Raw genomic sequence first — 22,076 nt, 5'->3', positions numbered from 1 at the left:
ATTCAAGGCTGTCTTTTTTTTTAAACAAGGTTACTGATTTAAATCCCCTCCTGGTAATCCACTCAGTAACTGCCCATATCAGTATGGAAGGCATATCAGGCCTTTCCGACAATAGGCGGCCATTCTAGTTCTAGACCAAGGCAGCAAGTTGGAAATCTAACCCCAATATTTTCAAATTATGTTCGAGTGAACGTGGTCAATAGCGAATCGGCAGGCCGTTTAACATTTCAGACAATATTTTTTACACTGATAATCAGGTCGGGTGTAAAACCGCTGCCAATTTATAATTACAATTTTTGCACTATCGGCCAAAACCTCTTTCACCCCAATTAACATTTTTTGTCCTGCAATACACGGATGATATCACATACTCAACATTTATATCTGAAGCAGAAAATACTGGAACGAACAGCAAGTCTGTCAATGTGTAAAGGGGTTATCATTGAGGGTTCTCTGTATATAACATTATCAAGAGCAAAATTTCAAGAACATTAAACTTACATAGAAAAGGTAAAGATTTTCTGCATTGGAGCAGTGTGGACAGAGCTGGGTCAAGTTACTATGAAAACAGAAACTGCTGCAAATGCTCAGCAGGTCAGGCAGCATCTGTGGAGAGAGAAACTGAGTTAATGGGCAGAAATTTTACTGGCCTGACCTGCAGCGAATAGGTTGGTCAGAAATTTGGGGGGAACCCACACGGCTGGATTTTACCAAGCCCCCGACGTTGTGATCCATGGCAGGGTGGGGGGAGGGGGGGCATGAAGATGGGTTGGGAAGAGGTCCGCCATGGATCTCGACACCGGCAGGGCCCGGCCTGATCCTCCTGCGTGGCAGCCCCTCCACCACTGGGCGACAGGACCTGAATTTAAATATTTCAATTAATAAAATGACTACATTTAAATAGATTTACCTTCAATCTTCCGGGCCCGTTGCAATCTTTGGCACGCCGGCCGGCACTCCCGTGCCTTCAATTCCCTGTCCTTCCAGGGAAAGGCAGCACCACACTGGTGGGGAGTGGAGAGGATTTAATATTTTCTGCAGGGGGGGCAGGGTCAAATAAACATAATGGATGTAGGGGATGGTGGGAAGGGGTGAACCTTTAAAAATGGTGCCAGCGTCTGCGCACAGGTAGCTGACACCATTATAAAAACAAAATACTGCGGATGCTGGAAATCTGAAATAAAAACAAGAAATGCTGGAACCACTCAGCAGGTCTGGCAGCATCTGTGAAAAGAGAAGCAGAGTTAACGTTTCGGGTCAGTGACCCTTCTGCGGAAACGTTAACTCTGCTTCTCTTTTCACAGATGCTGCCAGACCTGCTGAGTGGTTCCAGCATTTCTTGTTTTTATTTCAGCTGACACCATTGCTGGGGACAGACAGCCCATCCCCTCCATGTGATTGGTGGGGGTGGGGGGCTGCCCCAGCTATTTAAATGAGCTGCTGTGCAGGAGATCGCGGATTCTCTTCGGCTTGTGGCCATTTTTTGAGCTCGCCCACAAGATCCAGCCCACAATGTGGCATCCCGCCATGCTGTGAAGTTTTGGGTGGGATTTTCCCAGGTCATTGGAAGCTGTATCAGTGTGGGCGGGCTGGGATAATAACAAAAAATGGTGCACCAGTCACATGCTGTGTTGGTAACTTGGCAAGTTAGAGTAAGCGAGTGCACAATGGGATGTCATTGAGGGCTGAAATGGACATGAAATCATGAGTATAAAGGAGGAAAGCAGCAAGCAATAAGCCAGCCATAGTCAAAGGCCAGAGCTATCGGGAGCAACTCCTTCAGGCGAACAGATAGTGTTTGACAAAACTAACTTAGTGCCATTTCATTTAGGAGAATTGAACACCTATACAGAGCGGTAGACCTTTTAGCCTGTGAGTTTATACAGAGACCTGGGGTCTACATATTTGGAAGTAGGGTGGACCAGTGAGGAGGGACTGCAATGTCCTTCAGCTCAGCAGCTACAGCATCAGGGACAGCAACTGCAAGAGGAGGCATCTGGATGTAACAGAGAAAATGGCCACAGGGCAGCACCGAGAAGAAGGCGTTCCCCTTAGCACATGGGTTTATAGGTCAATGGTCAGTTTCCTTGACTCCTCAGAGCAGCAGTGCCTCAGAAGGCTGTGGCTCTCATATCAGGTGGTGGTTAACCTCTGTGCCCTCCTGGAGGAAGACCTAAGTTTGAGCGGGGGGTGGGGGGGGCACCAAGGGTGGGGGGCACCCATTGTCTGTGGCAGTCAAGATGACTGTAGTCCACAATTGTTTTGTGCCGGTTCATTCCAGGGCTCAGCTACTGACATCTGCAGGATCTGACAATTCGCAGTCCAGACTGCATCAGCCTGGTGATGGGATCTCTTGTTTTGGAGGGCCTCACTGTATATTAAATTCATTATGGATGCGGCCAGTTGAGCCCAGAGGGCTGTAGGCTTCACCTTTCTGGCAGGATTTCCTCTGGTCCAAGGCATAATTGACTTCCTCCATGCAACAATCAAGGCTCCATCGGTACAGCCAGATATATCTGTGAATTGAAAGGGGTTCCACCTCCTCCTACAGGTCTGTGTAGAGATTCCAGGGAGATATGGTGATTGACTTTATCCTTTTGCAGTCTCGGATGCCTCAGCTCATCACACCACCACACAGCCTGAGTGGATGTCTTCTGGGTGACAAGGGGTACCTGCTGAAGACCTGGCTCCTCACAGTGTATAGCTCCAGCTCAGAGGGACATGTGAGGTACAATTGGAGCCATCTCATGATCAGGACCACAATGGAAAATCCAGTTCCAGTGCCTTGAGTGCTCTGGGAGTGTGCTTTGTTAAGAAAATCCCCATGCCAAATGAGAAATATTAATTTCATTGGTTGGAAACTTACATTAGACTTTTAACGGGAAAAAATCCCACAGTAACTTAAAAAATAGCAACCAAGATGGCCACCGCAATTTGCATCTGATACACCTTTTCACATTCAAAAAATCCACCTGGATCCAGAGATTTGATCAGTATTGCCCCAGGACAAAGGTTTGCTCTAAGTGATTGAATTATCTGAAATGGCTTCATTAGCATGGCAGTCAAGGCAATCCTAACATATTGACTTTGAAAGAGCAAACCCCTCCAAGTGTAAATTGGGATCTTGGGGCACGTGGAGCCAATTCCTAACCTTGAGTTTCATTAGAAGGTTCCAGAAAACCTGGAGCAGCCATGTGACCGTCTGTCCATCTCAGGGGGAAACTGGTTTTATTTCCTTTGGACAGGAGACCAGCAGAAACTGAGACTGCAGCAGCCGAGAAAGCTGTTGGCTTCCCTTTCTCTCTCTATCTTCCCAGAATACATCACGTTTGAAAACCGTCTGCGACTGTGGACTGTTCCAAGCCGACAGACTGCTGCACGGGAAGAGACACAACTACAATTCTGCCTTCAAGAAAAGCCTGAGCAAAGCAGGTCAACCACAAAGTGCACTTTGATCAGAGAGGACTTTAAGAATACAGCTTCAGCTGGACAGCTACTGGATCATCCACTGCACAGGCTGTGTACTTAGGTTCCATTTATTCTGGACTTTAATCCGATCCCCAAGTCAGTTCTGATGAAAGGTCACTGACCTGAAATAATAACTCTGCTTCTCTCTCCATAGATGCTGCCTGCCCTGCTGAGTATTTCTGGCACTCTCTGTTTTTAGAACAAATCTATTTTTCCCTCTGTTATCTATTTGTGTGTGTGTGTGATGCTTGTGTGAATGTTCATGTGATTGGTGTATTTGTTTTTAGTACTTTTAAATCAGGGTTAAAGTGCTATGTGTAATAAACTTATCTCTTTCTTATTTAAACACAAGAAATCCTGTCTGATTGGTTCTTTCACAATCACAGTAAAAGTAAAAGTTAAAACACTCAGAGGTGGTTAGCACAACCACTGTTTAAAAAGGAATAATCCCATCGCGGTCAAACAAGAGGAAGGATAAAGAGGGGAAGGCCCATCAGAAGATGACGATGTAGAGGTGTCTCTGATATGCCCAGTCACAGACTTGCATGCAGAGAATCCTGCAATGCTCTCATCCAGGCAAACTTCAGCTGAGGACAGTGTGTGCAACACCTCCTTCCCACAAACAGATTACTCGCTGGAAAGAGCCCTCCATCCATTATATTTTCCCCTGATCCCTCCCCGCCACCTCCAGGACTGATTCCTCCAGCACCACCACCAGGCCTTGATCCTTTCCCCCACCGCTCCCACCCTCCCACCACCAGGCCCCAATCCTTCTACCACCGGGCCCAGATCTCACTACCACGATCAAGCCCTGATTCCCCCTCCCCCCACCACCCTGGTGGTGGAGAGGGATGAGGGATCGGGGCCTGGTGGTGGAGAGGAAGGAGGGATCAGGGCCTGGCCATGGTTCAGGAAACCCAGTTTAAAACCTGAATGACAATGAGGCTCACAGCCTCATTATCATATTTAAAGTACTAACCCTGCTCCTTGGATTGGGTTGCTCACTTGCCCAACTTCCTGCTTCAGTTAAAACTGGAAATGGGCAAATTGGAGGCGGGCTCAGGTCAGGAAACAGATTTCTGACGCTTTAATCCCCTCCCCAACCCAAACCCACCTGTTTCTTTCAGTTAAAACTTAGCGCATTGTTTCAGCTCAGTGACCTTTCATCAGGACTGGCAAAAGTTACAGATGTAACGGGTTTTAAGCAAGTAGAAAGGCAGGGAAAGACAGGGGGGATGGAAAGAACAAGGGAAACTCTGTGATGAGCGGAAGGCAGGAGTGAAGAAACGGCAAAAATTATGATGGTTCAATCCAAAAAGGGTGGTAATGGAACAAATAAAGAAACAAAAGATAGGTCTAGAAGTGTTGTAAATGGCAAAAGCAGAATCATTACAAAACCTGCTGTCCAAAAAATGGGCACGCTGATTCTGATCTTAAATTGTTGAACTCATTGTTGAGTCCTGAAGGCTGTAAAGGGCCTAAGCAACAGATTAGTTGTTCCTCAAGCTTCCATTGAGCTCATTGAGCTTCTTTGGAAGAGTGTACAAAGCTGAGGTCAGAGCGGGAGTTGAAGTGGTGGAGCACTGGTCATCCTAGTGTTCAAATCACTCCAAGGCCTCACTCTTCCCTATCTCTGTAATCTTCTCCAAACCTACAGCCCCATCAGAACACCTGACCTTTTGTCCATCCCCAACTTCCTTCAGCTATCCTTGGCAACCATGCCTTCAGCTGTCTAGGCCCCAAGCTCTGAAATTCCCTTCTTAAACCTCTCTGCCTCTCCATATCGCTTTCATCCTTTAAGATCCTCCTTAAAACCTATCTCTTTGACCAAGCCAGAAATTGGTCATTGGGCCTCATTCCAATAATCCAGGCAAGCTGCCATACTTATCAAGTTTCTACAGGACCCCCACTTAGGGCCCCAATGACATAATTGAACCCTGACATTTGGAGGTAAGTAATGCAGAAAAATTGGAGTTATAGTCTATGGGCTGAAACTGTTCAGTCCGAGAAACAACTGGTAAATCCTTTCTATTTAGAACTGTAACATCATCCTTAATCAATACTGCCACGTTTCCCCACCCCCCCCCCCCCCCTCATCTTTTTCTTCCCGATCATTCCTGAATTCCAGGAATATTAATAACCCATTTCTGGCCTTGTTTGACCTGATAATGCAACCACGTCCTAATCTCATGTAGCAATTTGTGCCTGCTGCTCACCAAGCTTATTAGTTACTCTACAGACATTGACGTATATACACATTAATACCTCCTTCATCACTTTTGCTATTTTCCTCAATCTGGTCTCTGCAAGTTTTGGGATATTTCTAATTTTACTGCTGTTTATTTCTCTCTGTCCTCCAATCTCATTTCTGCCCCCCCTGCTATGTTCTGGTTCACTTCTCTGTGCCAAATTACTTTAACCCGCTACACCCACAACCCAAACCCCCGTTTCCAACCCCCCCCCCCCCCCAACTACACCCCGAACCATACTAGTTAATCTTTTAGCGAGAACATTGGTCCCAGCTCTGCTCAGGTGCAACCCATCCATTTTGTATAGGTGCTGCTTCCCCCCCAAACCCCTAACAATCCGAAGCCCACCCTTCTGCACCAGCTCTCCAGCTACGCATTTGCCTGCACTATCTTCCTGTTACTAATCTCATTAGCTCATGACACTGGGAGCAATCCTGAGCCTACTACCTTTGAGTTCCCATTTTTTAATCATTTTTCCTAGCTCCTGAAACTCTGCCTGAAGGACTTCAACACTTTTTCTACCTATGTCATTAGTTCCAATATGGACCATGATTTCCGGCTGTTCTCCTTCTCCTTACAGAATATCCTGTACCTGGGCACCAGTGAGGCAATATACCTTTCAGGTATCACATTTTTGGTTACAGAAATGCCTGTCCACGCTGCTAACTATCGAATCCCCTATGACCACTGCATTTCAACTCCTTTGTACCACCCCCCACCCCACCCCAACCCCCGCCATGCACTGTCAAATCTCCCATGATGCCGGGAGTTTGATTCTTAATACAGTGCTCCAAGGATTAGTCACATTTCCTGGTATTCAAAGCTGAAACCCAGTTAACAAGTGCCACTTGCTTGGGAGATTCCTGCACCACCTGTGTCTTCCTCCTACCTGGTCTGGTGGTCACGTATTCCCTCACCTCCCACACTTTATGGAGCTGAGGGGTGACCACATCCTGGAACATACTTTTGAGGAAACTCTCAGCTTCCCAGATGCACTGCAGTGATTCCAGCAGCTCCTCAAGCTTCAAAACTCAGATTCTCTTACATAAGAACATAAGAAATGGGAGCTGGAGTAGGCCATTTGGCCCTTTGAGCTTGCTCTGCCATTCAACAAGATCACGGCTAATCTTCTCACTCAACTCCACTTCAACCATAACTCCCAGCACCTGCCTCAATCAAAACGCACCTCCCCATTAAGAGGTGTAGGCTAGTTTTAAGCAGTGCAGGCTAGCTTATACTGTTGCTAGCCAATCACAATATTGGCCCCCTCCTGATGTGTGCAGCCAATGAACAGTGCGGTTAGCACTGGCAGGATGGAGAGATTATTCAAATGAGTAGGCACCACAAAGTTGGTGTGCTGCCTGCATTGCAATTAACAGGTGCAGGTTAATCACAATCTCCGTTCCTGTTTTCAGGGGCTATCCAATTTAACCCTCTATGTTTCCCTCCCTCACCCACTCCATGCGCAGTTTTTTTTCTTCCCCAGTTTTGTTTCACATGTTATAGGGCACTTCCCAGGACAGAGAAAGTAAGCCATTTACAGACTTCAGCCATTGGCAACTGTTGACCCATCTACTAGAAGTAATGTTAAGACTCATCCTCTGATTGCTTAACTAAGATTGGGGAGTTATTGTACATGGAAACATGTGCAAAAACCTATATTCTGTAACTCTGCCATGTGCACAACATTGAGCCAAAACACCCCCTGCCATTGTTACATTTAATGCGTATTTGTACAGGAGTATGTTGATGAAAAAGAGAGGAAAGTTTCAATATTGCTGCAGATGAAAAGTGCTGTGCCTAATGTAACTGCAGCATCTATCATAACAGCACAGTCAATTACATAATTACACCATGCATGTAAAGACATGTGGCTGGCAGGACCTCACTGCTTTGTAACTGGATTAGTGCACACATTTGATATTGAAACTTGGAACTAACTAAAGGTTAACACAGTCAAGGCTCAATTGTTCTCTTCAAATTGATAGACTTGAACATTAATAATGTAATTTTTTTTCCTTTTACATTTTCATAAAGATCTATTCAAGTAAATATTTCAACTTCCTTAAGTGCCTAAGCACATTACTTTATTATTTTGATATAAATCAGAATAGTCCATGTTGAGATTGCTGGATATTTTGTTCCATTTGTCGACAATCATTTCCTTTAGCTGTGTGTATGATAATGCTTATCTTTCATCTCAATATAGCCTGTTATTCACATCCAGAACTTGACTCAGAGATAGCTGGACAAGTACATTGATATTTGGATGGTAATACACCTGATACCTTTGAGCAGTTTTCTATCTGCATGCATCGTTTTCTTCTCTCCAAATTATCATTTTCTATAATTTAAATTAAAAATTCTCCAAACTAATTTATCAAAAATCTCATCACTCACTCAATTTGAAATGGATCATTTTTGTTCCAAATAGTGAATGTCAATTTCATACAAAATTGCTGTTGGTTTACTGAGATGGGGAAGAAATTGGCTAACCACCAAAAACAGGGTACAAGGATTGGGTTTAACCCACGACTAACCTTAACCACGACAGGTTGATAGGTAAATTGGCCATTATAAATTGTCACTAGTATAGGTAGGTGGTAGGGAAATATAGGGACAGGTGGGGATGTTTGGTAGGAATATGGGATTAGTGTAGGATTAGTATAAATGGGTGGTTGATGTTCGGCACAGACTCGGTGGGCCGAAGGGCCTGTTTCAGTGCTGTATCTCTAATCTAACCTGTGATAAACTCAGGCCCATTCATCGTGTTGCAGGCAGCACGTACATGATTGCTGAATGCAGTCAGTGCACCCTTGCTGTTCATTGGCTGCCTGCATCGGAGGTGGGTGGGCTGTCGGCTGATATCGCAATTGCCTAGCGCTACTTAAAGGCAGCCTGCCCCACTTAATGGGGAGGTACATTGTGGCTGCAAAAAGTAGTGGGAGTCATTTGAAAACTGAATCTGTGCTGTGATACCTTGAGGAATGGATGAACATGTGAGAGAGTGAGCACCAAGGTTCTCAAAAGCTGCACTGGAGGCATTGGTGAAAGAGGCGAAAAGGAGGAGAGATGTCCTGTATCCATGGGGTGGAGAGGGTTGGAAAGAAGGTCTTCAGACACATACTCAGGAGGCAGTGGGAGCAAGTAGCAGCAAAGGTCAATACCAGGAGTGAACATAACAACATAAGAAACAGGAGCAGGAGTAGGCTATTCAGCCCCTCAAGCCTGCCCCGCCATTCAATAAGATCATGGCTGATCTGTCCCAGGCCTCAACTTCGCTTTCGGGCCTGCTCTGCCTAACCCTCGACTCCCCAAGATTTCAAAAATCTATCTACCTCCTCCTTAAATACATTTAGTGACCTAGCCTCCACAATTCTCTGAGGCAGAGAACTTCACAGATTCACTACCCTCTGAGAGAAGAAATTCCTTCTCATCTCAGTTTTAAATGTCTGCCCCCTTATTCTGTAACTATGTCCCCTAGTTCGAGATTCCCCCACTAGTGGAAACAGCTTCTCAGCATCTACCCTGTCGAGCACCCTTAAAATCTTATATGTTTCTATAAGATCACCTCTCATTCTTCTAAACTCCAGTGAATAAAGGCCTAACCTGTTCAGCCATTCTTGATAAGACAGCCCCTTCATCCCAGGAATCAGCCTAGTGAATATTTTCTGAACTGCCTCCAATGCTAGTATACCCTTCTTTAAATACGGGGACCAAAACTGTACGCAGTACTCCAGATGTTGCCTCACCAACACCCTGTACAGTTGTAACAGGACCTCCCTATTTTTAAACTCTAAACCTCTAGCAATAAAGGCCAAAATTCCATTTGCCTTCCTAATTACTTGCTGCACCTGCATGCTAGCCTTTTGTGTTTCATGCACAAGAACACCCAGATACCTCTGAACTGCAGTATTTTGTAGTCTTTCTCCATCAAAATAATAATCTGCCTTTTTATTCTTCCTACCAAAGTGGATGACTCACACTTTCCCACATTGAACACCATCTGCCAAAATTTTGCCCACTCACTGAACCTATCTATATCCCTTTGCAGAATCTTTGTGTCCTCATCACAACATGCCTTCCCACCTATTTTTGTATCATCAGCAAATTTGGATACACTACACTCTGTCCCTTCCTCTAAGTCATTAATGGAGATAGTAAATAGTTGAGCCCCTAGGACTGATCCTTGTGGCACCCCACTAGTTAGGGATTTCCAACCTGAAAAAGACCCATTGATCCTGACTCTCTGCCTTCTGTGTGTTAGCCAATCCTCAGTCCATGCCAACAGATTACCCCCAATACCCTGAGCTCCTATTTTGAGCAATAACCTTTTATGTGGCACCTTATCAAACGCCTTCTGAAAATCTAAATACACAACATCTATTGGTTCACCTTTATCCACTCTGCTTGTTATATCTTCAAAGAACTCTAACAAATTTGTCAAACATGATTTCCCTTTCATAAAACCATGTTGACTCTGATTGCATTATTTTTTTCTAAGTGACCTGCTATTTCTTCCTTAATAATCGACTCAAGCATTTTCCCAATGACTGATGTTAAGCTAATTGGTCTATAGTTTCCCGCTTTCTGTCTCCCTCCTTTCTTGAATAGGGGTGTCACATTAGTGGTTTTCCAATCCGCTGGTACCCTACCGGAATCCAGTGAGTTTTGGTATATTATGACCAATGCCTCCACTATCTCTGCAGCCACTTCTTTTAAAATCCTTGGATGCAGGCCATCAGGTCCTGGCGACTTGTCTGCCTTTAGTCCCATCAGTTTGTCTAGCACCTTTTTCCTCGTGATAGAGATTGTTACAAGTTCCTCCCTCCCATTTACACCTTGCTCATCTATTATTGTTGGGATGTTTATAGTGTCCTCCACCGTGAAGACTGATACAAAATATTGGTTTAAATTATCTGCCATTTCCCTGTTCCTTGTTATTACTTCCCCATTCTCATCCTCTAAGGGCCACACACTTACTCTAGCTAATCTTTCTTTTAATATACCCATAGAAGCTCTTACTGTTTGTTTTTATATTTCTTGCCAATTTACTCTCATAATCAATTTTCTCCCTCTTTATTAGTTTTTTAGTCATCCGCTGCTGGTTTCTAAAAACTTCCCAATCCTCTGGCCTACCACTCATTTTCACCGCATTGTACGCCTTTGCTTTTGATTTGATACTCTCCTTAACTTCCTTTGTTATTTACAGGTGGTTTATCATTCTCTTCGAGTCCTTCCTTCCGACCGGAATAAATGTTTGCTGAGTGTTTTGAAATATCTGCTTAAAAGTCTGTCACTGCTCATCTACTGACTTCCCCTGTAGTCTACTTCCCCAGCTCACTTTAGACAACTCTTTCTTCATACCTCTGTAATTGCCCTTGTTTAAGTTGAAGACACTGGTTTGAGACCTGAGTTGCTCACCCTCAAACTGAATTTGAAATTCTACCATGTTATGATCGCTTCTCCCTAAAGGATTCTTAACTCTGAGATCTCTTATTAATCCTCCCTCATTACACAATACCAAATCTAAAATAGCCTGTTCCCTGGTAGGTTCTGCAACATATTGCTCTAAGTAACAATCCCTGAGGCACTCTACAAATTCATCTTCCATGCTACCCTTGTCAATTTGATTTGTCCAGTCTATATGCGGATTAAAATCACCCGTGATAATTGCAGTGCCCGTCTTACACGCCTCCATTATTTCCTGATTAATTTCTTGTCCTACAGAGAGGCAGCTCTTCGGGGGCCTATAGACCACTCCCACCGTGATTTCTTTCCCTTGCTATTCCTTATTTCCACCCAAATTGATTCTGCATCACGATCTATTCCACCTATATCATTACTCACAACTGCACTGATCCCTTCCTTTAATAGCAAAGCTACCCACCTCCTTTTCCTTTCTGCCTATTCTTCCGGAACGTTGAATATCCTTGAACATTTAGATTCCAGTCCTGGTCATCCTGCAACCTCGTCTCAGTGATAGCTATCAAATCATATTTAATTATTTCTATCTGTGCCGTCAACTCATCTATCTTGTTACAAATGCTACGTGTATTCAGATAAAGAGCCTTAAGCTTTGACTTTTTACCATTTTTACCTACTCTGGTTCTAATTTCTGCTGTACTCTTGTGCTTGTATTCTCTGTCCCTTCCTGTCACTCTCTGATTAATGTGTGTTCCTTCACTACCCTGTACCTCTGTTCTCTTGTTACTATTCAACTTTTTAAACTTCCCTTCAATTGAACCCTCCCCCCCCCCCCACTATTTAGTTTAAAGCCTTATCCCTAGTTATATGATTCTCCAGGACACTGGTCCCAGCATGGTTCAAGTGAAGCCCATCCCAACGGAACAGCTCTCTCTTTCCCCAGTATTGGTGCCAGTGTCCCATGAATCGGAACCCATTTCTCCCACGCCAATCTTTGAGCCACACATTTACCTCTCGAATCTTATTTACTCTATGCCAATTTGCACGTGGCTCAGGTAGTAATCCAGAGATATTACCTTTGAGGTTCCGCTTTTTAATTTAGCCCTGAGCTGCTCATAGTCCCTCAACAGAACCTCTTTCGTAGTCCTACCTATGTCGTTGGTACCTACCCTGACCACGACAACTGGATCTTTTCCCTCCCACTCCAAGTTCCTCTCCAGCCCAGAAGAGATTTCCTTAACCTTGGCACTAGGTAGGCAACACAGCCTTCGAGACTCTCTATCTTTGCTGCAGAGAACAGTATCTATTCCCCTAACTATGCTATCCCCTACTACAACTACGTTTCTCTTTTCTCCCCCCACTTGAATGGCACTCTGAACCACGGTGCTGTGGTCAGTTTGCTCATCCTCCCTGCAGCCTGTGTCCTCATCCACACTGGGAGCAAGATAAGGGCAGTGGCTGAGGCTCCTCCAAAGCTAAATTCTGGATCCCCATACCTGCCTCATTCGCAGTCACACCTTCCTGTTCCTGACCACGGTCCATATTGGATGTAATTAATCTAAGGGTTGTGATTGTCTCCTGAAACACAGTGTCCAGGTAACTCTCCTCCTCCCTGATGTGTCGCAATGTCCGCAGCTTGGACTCCAGCTCATCAACTCTGAGCCAAAGTTCCTCGAGCAGCCCACGCTTGCTGCAGATGGATCACTGTGGATCGCACCAGTGTCCACCTGTTCCCACATACTACAGCGGCAACACATCACCTGCCCAGCCATCACTATTCTATTTAATTAATTAATTTGGATCACAGTATTTAAGAAAAAAAAACTATTTAAGTGTACTCTTCACCCTGTAATGACGTCGCCTGAGCGTTGCTCCTAGAACCTGGATGCATGCAGGATGATCTCAGATGAGTTGTCAAGGTGAGTGAGTTCATCTTCAAATACCACATCCTACCAACTGCACCACTAGCCTCACTGCTCAATTCATCACTCCCCCATCACCCCCATTAGCTTCCATCAAAGGTCTGAATGCTGTAGTGGAAGCTCAGACTGCTGCAATCATGCCTCTGAATTCCATCTACTCACACCAACAGAGAGACCTCGAGACCTATAGTACACCCAATGTGCCTTGTGTGTTGACCTCTCCCACGCCACCTCCCCGAGCATCTACCTGCGGGCTCATCCTAGTGTCCCAGCCAGCTGACATTCCTTAAAGTAAACAGTGGAGAGCTGCCTCAGTGTCCCTGCTTGACATCCACAGTTCACTAGCCAAATCCAAATGAGATCGGGGCCTTAAAATCAATCACAGCAGCCTCTTTGTTGCTAGTCAGCCGCCTAAAAGCCAAAATTGACCCACATTTCTTATTGAAACAATAGATCTTTCATATTTCCTGCAATATCCTTAAGGAGCTAACACTATAGCCTCTATTAGTTGGATTGCAAATCAAGCACCAATTTGTACCAATTCATACAGTGGATCTATTCCCACTAGAAGCTTTACAGTCAGTACAGGTGATTTTAAACTCTTGTGTGAGAGGGAGAAGAACTAACTCACATGGAGAACTGCTTTTTGTATTTTGTTGTGCAGTGTTGGAATGTCAAATATGAAACTCTATACAATAATGATAGTGACTGTCAGATCGTACGCATCCGTGAAGTCGTGAAAAGGTGGAGTTTTATATTTGGCTGCGTTTGCTGACAATGCAACCACTAGGTAGCGCAGTACTAACACATGCGTAAATGCAGCCTCATCCACTGAAATGCCACTGTCAGCGACATCTCAGGCAACTGCCAGTAATAAAGATGGCACTGCTCAATTTATCACAGAAAACCAAATTCAACCCGAAAATCCCCTCAATGGTTGCCATCATCACCTCCATCCCACCCCCAACAGTTCTCTGCTCCCTACTGCCATCGCGCTTCTCTTCGCCGCTCCCGCCTGCGCCCATCTTCTCGCCGCTTGCTCCCTGCTGCCTTCCCTTTTCCACTCGCTCCGGCCTCACTGCTCCTCGCTTCCCCACCCCCCTACCACCCCGCTCTCCGGCCTTGCCATTCCTCGCTTCCCCACCGCCCCACCACTACCCCGCTCTCCAGCTGCTCACTCCAGGCCGCAATCGCTCCCACATCACCCCGTCACCCCTCGCAGCCCACCTTGCTTCTTCGGGTGGCGTGGCATGGAACGATCGGCTAAGGGGAGGGGGGAGCAGCGGTGAGGCCTGGAGCGAGCGGCTGAGGGGGGGAAGCAACCGGTGGAGTGGGAGCAAGTAGCTAAGGGGGGGAAGCGGCTGGGGGCAGGGGGAGCAAGTGGCTGAGGGAAGGCAGCAGTGTGGCGGGGGCAGGGGAGCAAGTTGCTGAGGGAAGGCAGCAGTGTGGCGGGGAGCGAGCAGTCGAGCGAGATGAAACAGTGATTGAAGCAGGGATGGTGGGAGGGAGCGGGATACTGTTCGGGTGAATGGAGATGGCTATTGAGGGGTGAGGATGTCATTGCATGGTTCATACGGGCAAGCTGGCAAATGTTCGCATGCACTGATGACGTCTGCAATCACTCTGCGTTGTCAGGAGTCACTTTGTTTATATTTTCCATTCGACAAAACTATCGCCTGTTTTGCATTACCACCAAAGACCAATTTTATTCCCATTCTCACTTTAAAGGAAGAATTGGCCAAATATTTGAAGCAGAGGAAGAGACAGGGTGATAGGGGGAGAGTGGGACAGTGGGGTTGTTCTAGGTTGTGCTACAAAAGACACGATGGGCTGATTGGATGGCTCCTGTGCTGTAAACTTCTAATGTTCCAAAAGGCCTACTTGTGATGCATGTATTTTTTTAACACATGACAGCAGTGAGGACAGAACACCTGCCATCTAGAAGAGAAGAGGCTGCATTTTTTGTTTGCTTATCCTGGCTGTTTCAGAAAAAGAGTAAAAAGAAATGAGATAGATCAGTAATTCTGCCACTGCACCATTATTACTATAATTCACCTATACTATAAGTTTTGATAAATTGTTACTTCCATTGTAAACACCAAGAAAATGTTTTAAGCCGATGATTTTAATAACAGACAAAAACATTACAAAATTGGATGATGAACGAACCATGAAGTTATTCAGATTAAGAGTTTAAAGTTTAGGAACTGAATAGAAAAAAACATTTTTTTAACAATGATAACTTGTTACTTAAACAAATTCACTCTCAGAACAAGGCTGTTAAGTTTAGTTTCTCATTTAATTATTCAAAGTTGAAAGTGAGGAATGAATAACCAAATCTTCAAATAATGTGAACTAAACCTGAATACATCGAAGATGGGAGGATGCACATTCAACTGGATTTAGTTCCATGAATGGAGAGAAATGTAGTCAGATTCCTGAGTAGAAATCTATATTATCTTACACTGACATGTATTCTTCATCAGTATTTTCCAAGTAGCATTCGTAGGTTTTGTTGTTAAAATTTTTCAAGTTTCGTCAGAAAAAATACCTAAAAGAGTATGTTTTTTGTTTGTGTGTAAAATTGAAGAAAAAATCTATCACTAAACAGTTATCATAAACTATAATCATAAATAATTTTTCTATAACTTTACATGCAGAACAAAATATACCTTAGCAGTAGTGTCAGTAGTTGGTTGAGATAGCAATAGTGTGAAAATATATTATTTCATTAGTTATAAAGAAGCCTCTCACTACAACATTCAGATGGTGGTATTAATGGACAAATGTTTACTGTATGATATTCCTCTGTCTGGTATTAAACACAGGTATTAACCTGTTTTTTTCAAATGGGTTAACATCTGCCAAAATAAAGGGCACATGGCTGTCATACCTGAAGCGTTCATCTACTGATGTTAACAACAGTGATTCCCAGGCTAATGTCTCATGAATAATTATATAAAACCATACTAAACAACACTGGATGAAAAATGTCACCCATTTCTCTAACACCATTGGAGAGGATCTATTGTTCACATATTTCATGAAAACAAGTAGGAAATAGAAAAACAAGAAAAGACTGTTTGGACCAAATGTGATTAAAGCTACTGGTTCTATCATATCACTTTGCTCATCCCAGGATAGCTTTTTAGTTTCAGGAGTATAGCTTTTCACCCTGCATCCCTCATTTGCCCTCACTTTGTTTGATTCTTGACACTTTTCACTCCTGTAGCCAGAACTTATTGAACTTGTTAACATTTAAGTGTTGCTGCAATAACTGCACTGACTGTTAATTCCACTAATCAATGTCCTGCAGGAGAAGCTGCCTAACCAGCTCATTAGATCTTCCAAATCTTACTAATTTATTTCCCAGGCAATGGAGAGGCACCTGGGGCAGGATTTTTAGGTTGCACCAGGGGCGGGAATTGAGGTTGGCAGGGGATGAAAATACCAGCACTGGCTGGCATGCTGGTTTCCCATCGCATTTCCCAGCGCCTGCAAGTTTCACCAGGGTGGGGGGGAGGAAGACCCCAAGAACGCGACGGATCTGTTAATAATGGTAATTAAGGTTGGTGGAGATTGTTGAAGACCATCTTGAGTTTTTTGTGGGGGTGCACAGGCTGCACTCTGGGTCTGGGGCAGACCAGGTGCACGCTGGCGGATGCACAGCAGGGAGTCAGTCATAGCCAGTCAGGGAATTAGGTGGGCCCCATGAAAGGGAGAACACCACAGAGGGAGACTCAGCCATTGGCACACAAGTGCCAACGGGTCAGCACAGGTTGTGGGGAGAGGGGTCACTAAGGGCAGTGCAGGGGGTCGTCACCCTGCTGGAATCATGGAGGTGGAAGAGGAAGGGGCAAGGCTTCCAAACACAATTTAAAGGCCAGCTGAGCACAAGGAAGGCAGCAACTGGCAATGGGGGTATGACTCTCAGATTTCGGAACCAGTGGCTGCACACCACTGCATCTCGCAGGTCACTAACGCCCTTTTTGTGAAAGCTAGGCAGTACGTACAATTCCAGGCACAGAGGGCAATGGGTTTTGCCTCCATTACTGGATTTCCCCAGGTGCAGGGCATCATCGATTGCACCCACATGGCCATTAAGGCATTGAGTGACTGGCTAGTGAGATTCATCAATGTGAAGAGCTTCCACTCCCTCAAAGTTCAGCTAGTCTGTGACCACAACAGCTTCCTGCATGGTGCACTCGCTTTCCTGGAAGTTGCTATGAATGCTTCATCCTCTGCCAGTCCAGGCTGCTGCAGTTCTTCATTCCACCCTCCCAAACTCCATGGATGGATTCTAGGGAACAAGAGATATCCCTTCAAGAGATGACGATTCACTTCTCTAGAGAGGCATAGAGATGCTTCAAGGCGCCGGGAACTGCGATGGGAAACCAGCATGCAAGCCAGTGCTGGTATTTTCATCCCCCGCCCACCTTCATTCCCACCCCTGGTGCAACCTAAAAATCCTGCCCCAGGTGCCTCTCCGTTGCCTGCTCACGAGGACAACCATCGAACAGGCCATCGGGCTTTTAAAGATGCGGTTCCAGTGCCTGGACCAGTTAGGTGGGCCCTGCAGTATACTCCTGCAAGGGTCGTGCGTATGGTGGTGGTCTGCAATGCTCTCCATAACATGGCCCTCCAGAGAGGTGTGGACATTGAAGAGGCTGAAAGGCTGGATGGACACAGCTCATTGGAAGAGGAGGAGGAGGAAGATACAGAGCACAGAGGTGCCCTGACTGCCCAGGGAAGTGGCTAGGCCCGGCGCTGGGCTTGAAGGTCTTGCCAGGATTCCATTAACATCAGGGTTCATCTGATTCAAGCTCTTTTCAGCTGAACCCCCTATAATCAGAGGAACAGCGTGGTATGAAATCCACTTTTGAGAACACTTACCGCCAATGAAGGATGCATATCTGCCCAAAGGTTTCACTGTCACCATTCACAGACTCTTGCTTCCCATCACCACTTCACCCCTCTTTTCCTACCGACATTAATAAAAGGAGGCTCTCACATCTGGTTTCATGTTTCAATGTTTATATGGTGCTCAAAAAGTGCAGTTACAGGTGATAGATACCCCAGTACCCACACAGTGCTCTGCCCGACACGGTGACCTCCACTCTCGGCCACTTCTGAGCAGTGCTCCTCTTGTGACATCAGATAAGGTGGAGCCAGCCTACTCACTTGTTTTGGCTTGTGGCTGAGATTCACATGGCTGTCGCCCTCATCATGGAGGTACCTCCAGAGACTGCTGAACTGGCAATAGTGGAGGGACAGCCTCCATCCCTGGGCCCTGCTGCATAGATGCTCCCTCAGTCAGAGGGGCCAAGGAGACTGCTGATGATGATGGCACCCTCATCCTCCTCAGTAACAGCCTAAGCCCTTGGCTGGCGCTCTGGCTGGAGGGGAACACCAGTTGGGGTGCAATTGGAATTCCCTCCAAGCATCTCTGCACCATCAATGCCACTGACCAGTCAAGGCTACAAAGTGTGGTGTGCATCCTGTGAACATCAGCGCACACGTCCTGCATGCAATCTGTGTGCTGCCGTATATGGCTCTCCATGAGGTTGGCTACTCTCTCAATGGAGGAGCTCCTGCACTCAAAGCCCTGAGCAACTGTGGTGCACATGAGCTGGATGGACTTCTACATTTTCAGCCCATGACCCTGCACTGCCTCAGAGAACTCTAATATGTGGGAACATATTTGTTGCTGATGGTATCGGTAGAGCCTCCTTTCCTGTAACTCTTGAGATCCTACATCCGTGCCCAGCTGAGCAGGACTGTGTCTGTCCTCCATCCTCTGATGGGGACTGACCACAGCTGCCTCTGCTCATCACCCATTCACATGCAAGGATCCACCAAAGTGACTGTATCTGAGCTGATAGAGGATGCACTCATAAGGTGTGGCGGTGCTTGGTCTGAGCTCATCTCTGGCTACGTTTGGCCCAGTGATGGTGCAGGAATCGGTCTCATCACTTCGACATCTGCACCAGTGGGAGACACAGAAGAGGTCATGAGAACTAGCCTTGGAGAGCAGAAGTCTCTGCAGTGCTGAGGCTTCCTAACGCAGCTGAGTCTTCGGTATGCTGTCGGATGGGCTGGAGTTCAATGCACCCCCTTAAGGTATGCATTGCAGGCTTCATGCACCATCACCACCAGGGATGTCCATCCTGCCTTCACTGACTTGCTCTTCATCACTATCTCTGACAATCTCCACGGCTCCCTCTTCCATTGTCGTGATAACATGCAGGAATGGAACCCCTCCTCCTGTCTGGGCCATCTCACGGACATTATGTTCCCGCTTTTTTCTGCAAAGACAAAAAAGAGAGAGATAAGGCACTGCTGGCCTCTATGGCCAATGCTAATGGCTCATATACATAAGAAGCTGCATGTGCCAGTGTTGGCAGGTCCTCAGCAGCACTATGGCTCTGAGACTTGCTGAGGGATCAGTAAATGCCCTGGATACACACTCCTCCCATCTTCAGGAACAGCATGTGCCCTCAGGCTCCTCAGCTGGTGTGTCTGCTAGAGGTTGAATACCCAGAAGCCTGTCCTGAGGGTTAGTGGTGCACTCACCTTGCCAGAGCGAATAAGATCATTGAACCTTTTCCTGCACTGGACCCAGTTCCTGTGGACCACACTCTGTCTGCTCACTGTGATGATGACCTCAATCCAGGGCTGCTTGCACTGGGAGGGTGGCGTTCTCCTGCCACCCTCCAGGAAGAGGACCTCCCTCCACTCCCTCACTGCCTCAAGGAGGGCCTTCAGATCAGTATCCAAAAAATGAGGGGATGCTCCGCCACAGTTTCCAGGCCTCTGTTGTTCGGCTTCTTGTTTATTCCAGCAAATAAATCCACAGTAATGGCTGCTGTGGTGGGTTTAAATCAGGCCCACTGTCTTTCAGACCTGCCTCTGTACCCACCCCCATGGCCACTAATTGGCCATCCAACCTGCCCTCAAGCCAATTAACAGTCCTTCCTTGTGAAAATCGGAGGCTGTGACTGCTTCTCCCCGGGGGCAGGATCGGGGCCCAGAAACAGTCCAGACGTTTCCTGCCCCCGGAAGGAAAATCCTGCCCCTGGTCTCCACTTTACACCTCTACAAGGGTTGAAACCATGTTCTGTTATTCTGTCATGCCACTCCAGAGCACACTGCAACCATGCCCAAAGCACTTTAATGATGATATTATGTTGCTGTGCTGGTTTTGGTAGAAAATAGAGGCCTTTGAATTGTGGATCATAGTATCATAGAAAGTTTAAGGCACAGAAAGAGGCCACTTGGCCCATCGTGTCTGTGCTGGCCGAAAAACGATCCACCTATTCTAATCTCACCTTCCAGCATTTGGTCCGTTGCCCTGCAGCTTACACCACTTGAGCTGAGTAGCCAGACTCCTTTTGAATGAGTTAAGGGTCTCTGCCTCAATTACCCTTTCAGGCAGTGAGTTCCAGACCATCACTACCTTCTGGGTGAAAAAGTATTTCCTCATCTCCCCTCTAATTTTTCTGCCAATCACTTTAAATCTATGCCCCTCATCACTAACCTCTCTGCTAAGGTGAACAGGCCCTTCACCTCCACTCTATCCAGGCCCCTCAGAATTTTGTACATTTCAATCAGATCTCCCTTCAGCCTTCTCCCTTCTAAGGAGAACAACCCCAGCCTATCCAATCTTTCCTCATAGCTACATTTTACCAGCCCTGCCAATATCCTCGTAAATCTCCTCTGTACCCTCTCTAGTGCAATTACATCCTTTCCGTAATGAGGTGACCAGAACTGCACACAGTACTCAAGTTGTGACCTAACCAATGAGTTGTACAGTTCCAGCATAACCTCCCTGCTCTTGTATTCTATACCTCGGGTAATAAAGGAAAGGATTCCATATGCCTTGTTAATCACCTTATTGGCCTGTCCTGCTACCTTCAGGGATCTGTGGACACTCACTCCAAGGTCCCTTACTTCCTCTACACCTCTCAGTCTTTTCCCATTAATCGTGTATTCCTTTGCCTTGTTTGACCTCCCCAAATACATCACCTCACATTTCTCCAAGTTGAATTCCATTTGCCACTTTTCTGCTCATCTGACCAGACCATCTCTTATTGGACTTGCTACATACTGGGCAAAAAAGTTCTCCTGAATGCATCTCAAGAATTCTGCTCCCTCAATTCCTTTCACATTAAAACTATCCTAGTTAATATTGCCCTGTTGTTCTTCCACTTCTCAGAAAGTTGCCTACATATCTACTCTTTTACCTCCTTCTGACTGTTTGGGGGTCTGTAGTACTCTCAGCAGTGTGATTGCCCCTTTTTTGTTCCTTAGCTCAATTCATATGGCCTCATTTGATAAACCTTCTAACATATCATCCCTCCTCACAGCTGTAATAGTTTCCTTGACCAAAATTGCCACTCCCCCTCCTTTCTTAACCCCCTCCCTATCGTGTCTGAAAGCCCTGTAACCAGGAACGTTGAGCTGCCATTCCTGTACCTCCTTAAGCCATGTTTCTGTTATAGCTTTGCTATCATACTGCCACATGTTTATCTGTTGTAAGACATATGCTTAAAATTCCTTATACAGACCATAATACAAATGAAGAGGTGCTTGAAATTGCAAGAGCAAAAAGAACATCCAGAAAAGAAAATGTCAGTATTTCAGCCATTTGATCAGAGTTGAAAAGCTACAGAGATCTCCTCTATAGGGCAAAGTGGGGGGTAATAGAAAGAGGGGTATTTCTAGGCGTAATTATATGATGGACGTCACAGAGTGGTTGCAGACGAGCTACGGTGGATATGTGAGGATGGCGCAAGACAGACGAGGGTGACATACGATGACTGCAGATCTCCTAGTAGGAGTAGCAATCAGCAGCAGCAGCTGCTGGTTTTGAGAAAGTGGTACAATACTGGCCAATGTGCTTCACCCAGCTGCTTTTATATTGGTGCTGTTTTAATTCCAATTCCAATTCCTGGAGGCTAGGGTCTGTAAATTGGCACTTGGTGTTTACTGAGCAAAATCCCACTTCCTT

The 22,076-nt window shown here is 45.8% G+C and overlaps 1 protein-coding gene across 1 annotated transcript in view; it reads left to right on the top strand.

Annotated features, from left to right (window-relative positions):
- The window catches only part of LOC137369640 (brain and acute leukemia cytoplasmic protein-like), a 48,132-nt gene that overhangs the window by 1,315 nt on the left and 24,741 nt on the right, over window positions 1-22,076 (top strand). The window lies entirely within an intron of this gene.

This window comes from Heterodontus francisci, chromosome 5 (genome assembly GCF_036365525.1).
Source record: "Heterodontus francisci isolate sHetFra1 chromosome 5, sHetFra1.hap1, whole genome shotgun sequence".
Classification (NCBI taxonomy): Eukaryota; Metazoa; Chordata; class Chondrichthyes; order Heterodontiformes; family Heterodontidae; genus Heterodontus; species Heterodontus francisci.
The sequence above is the reverse complement of the archived record's forward strand: the minus strand, read 5'-3'. Positions and strand labels throughout refer to the sequence as shown.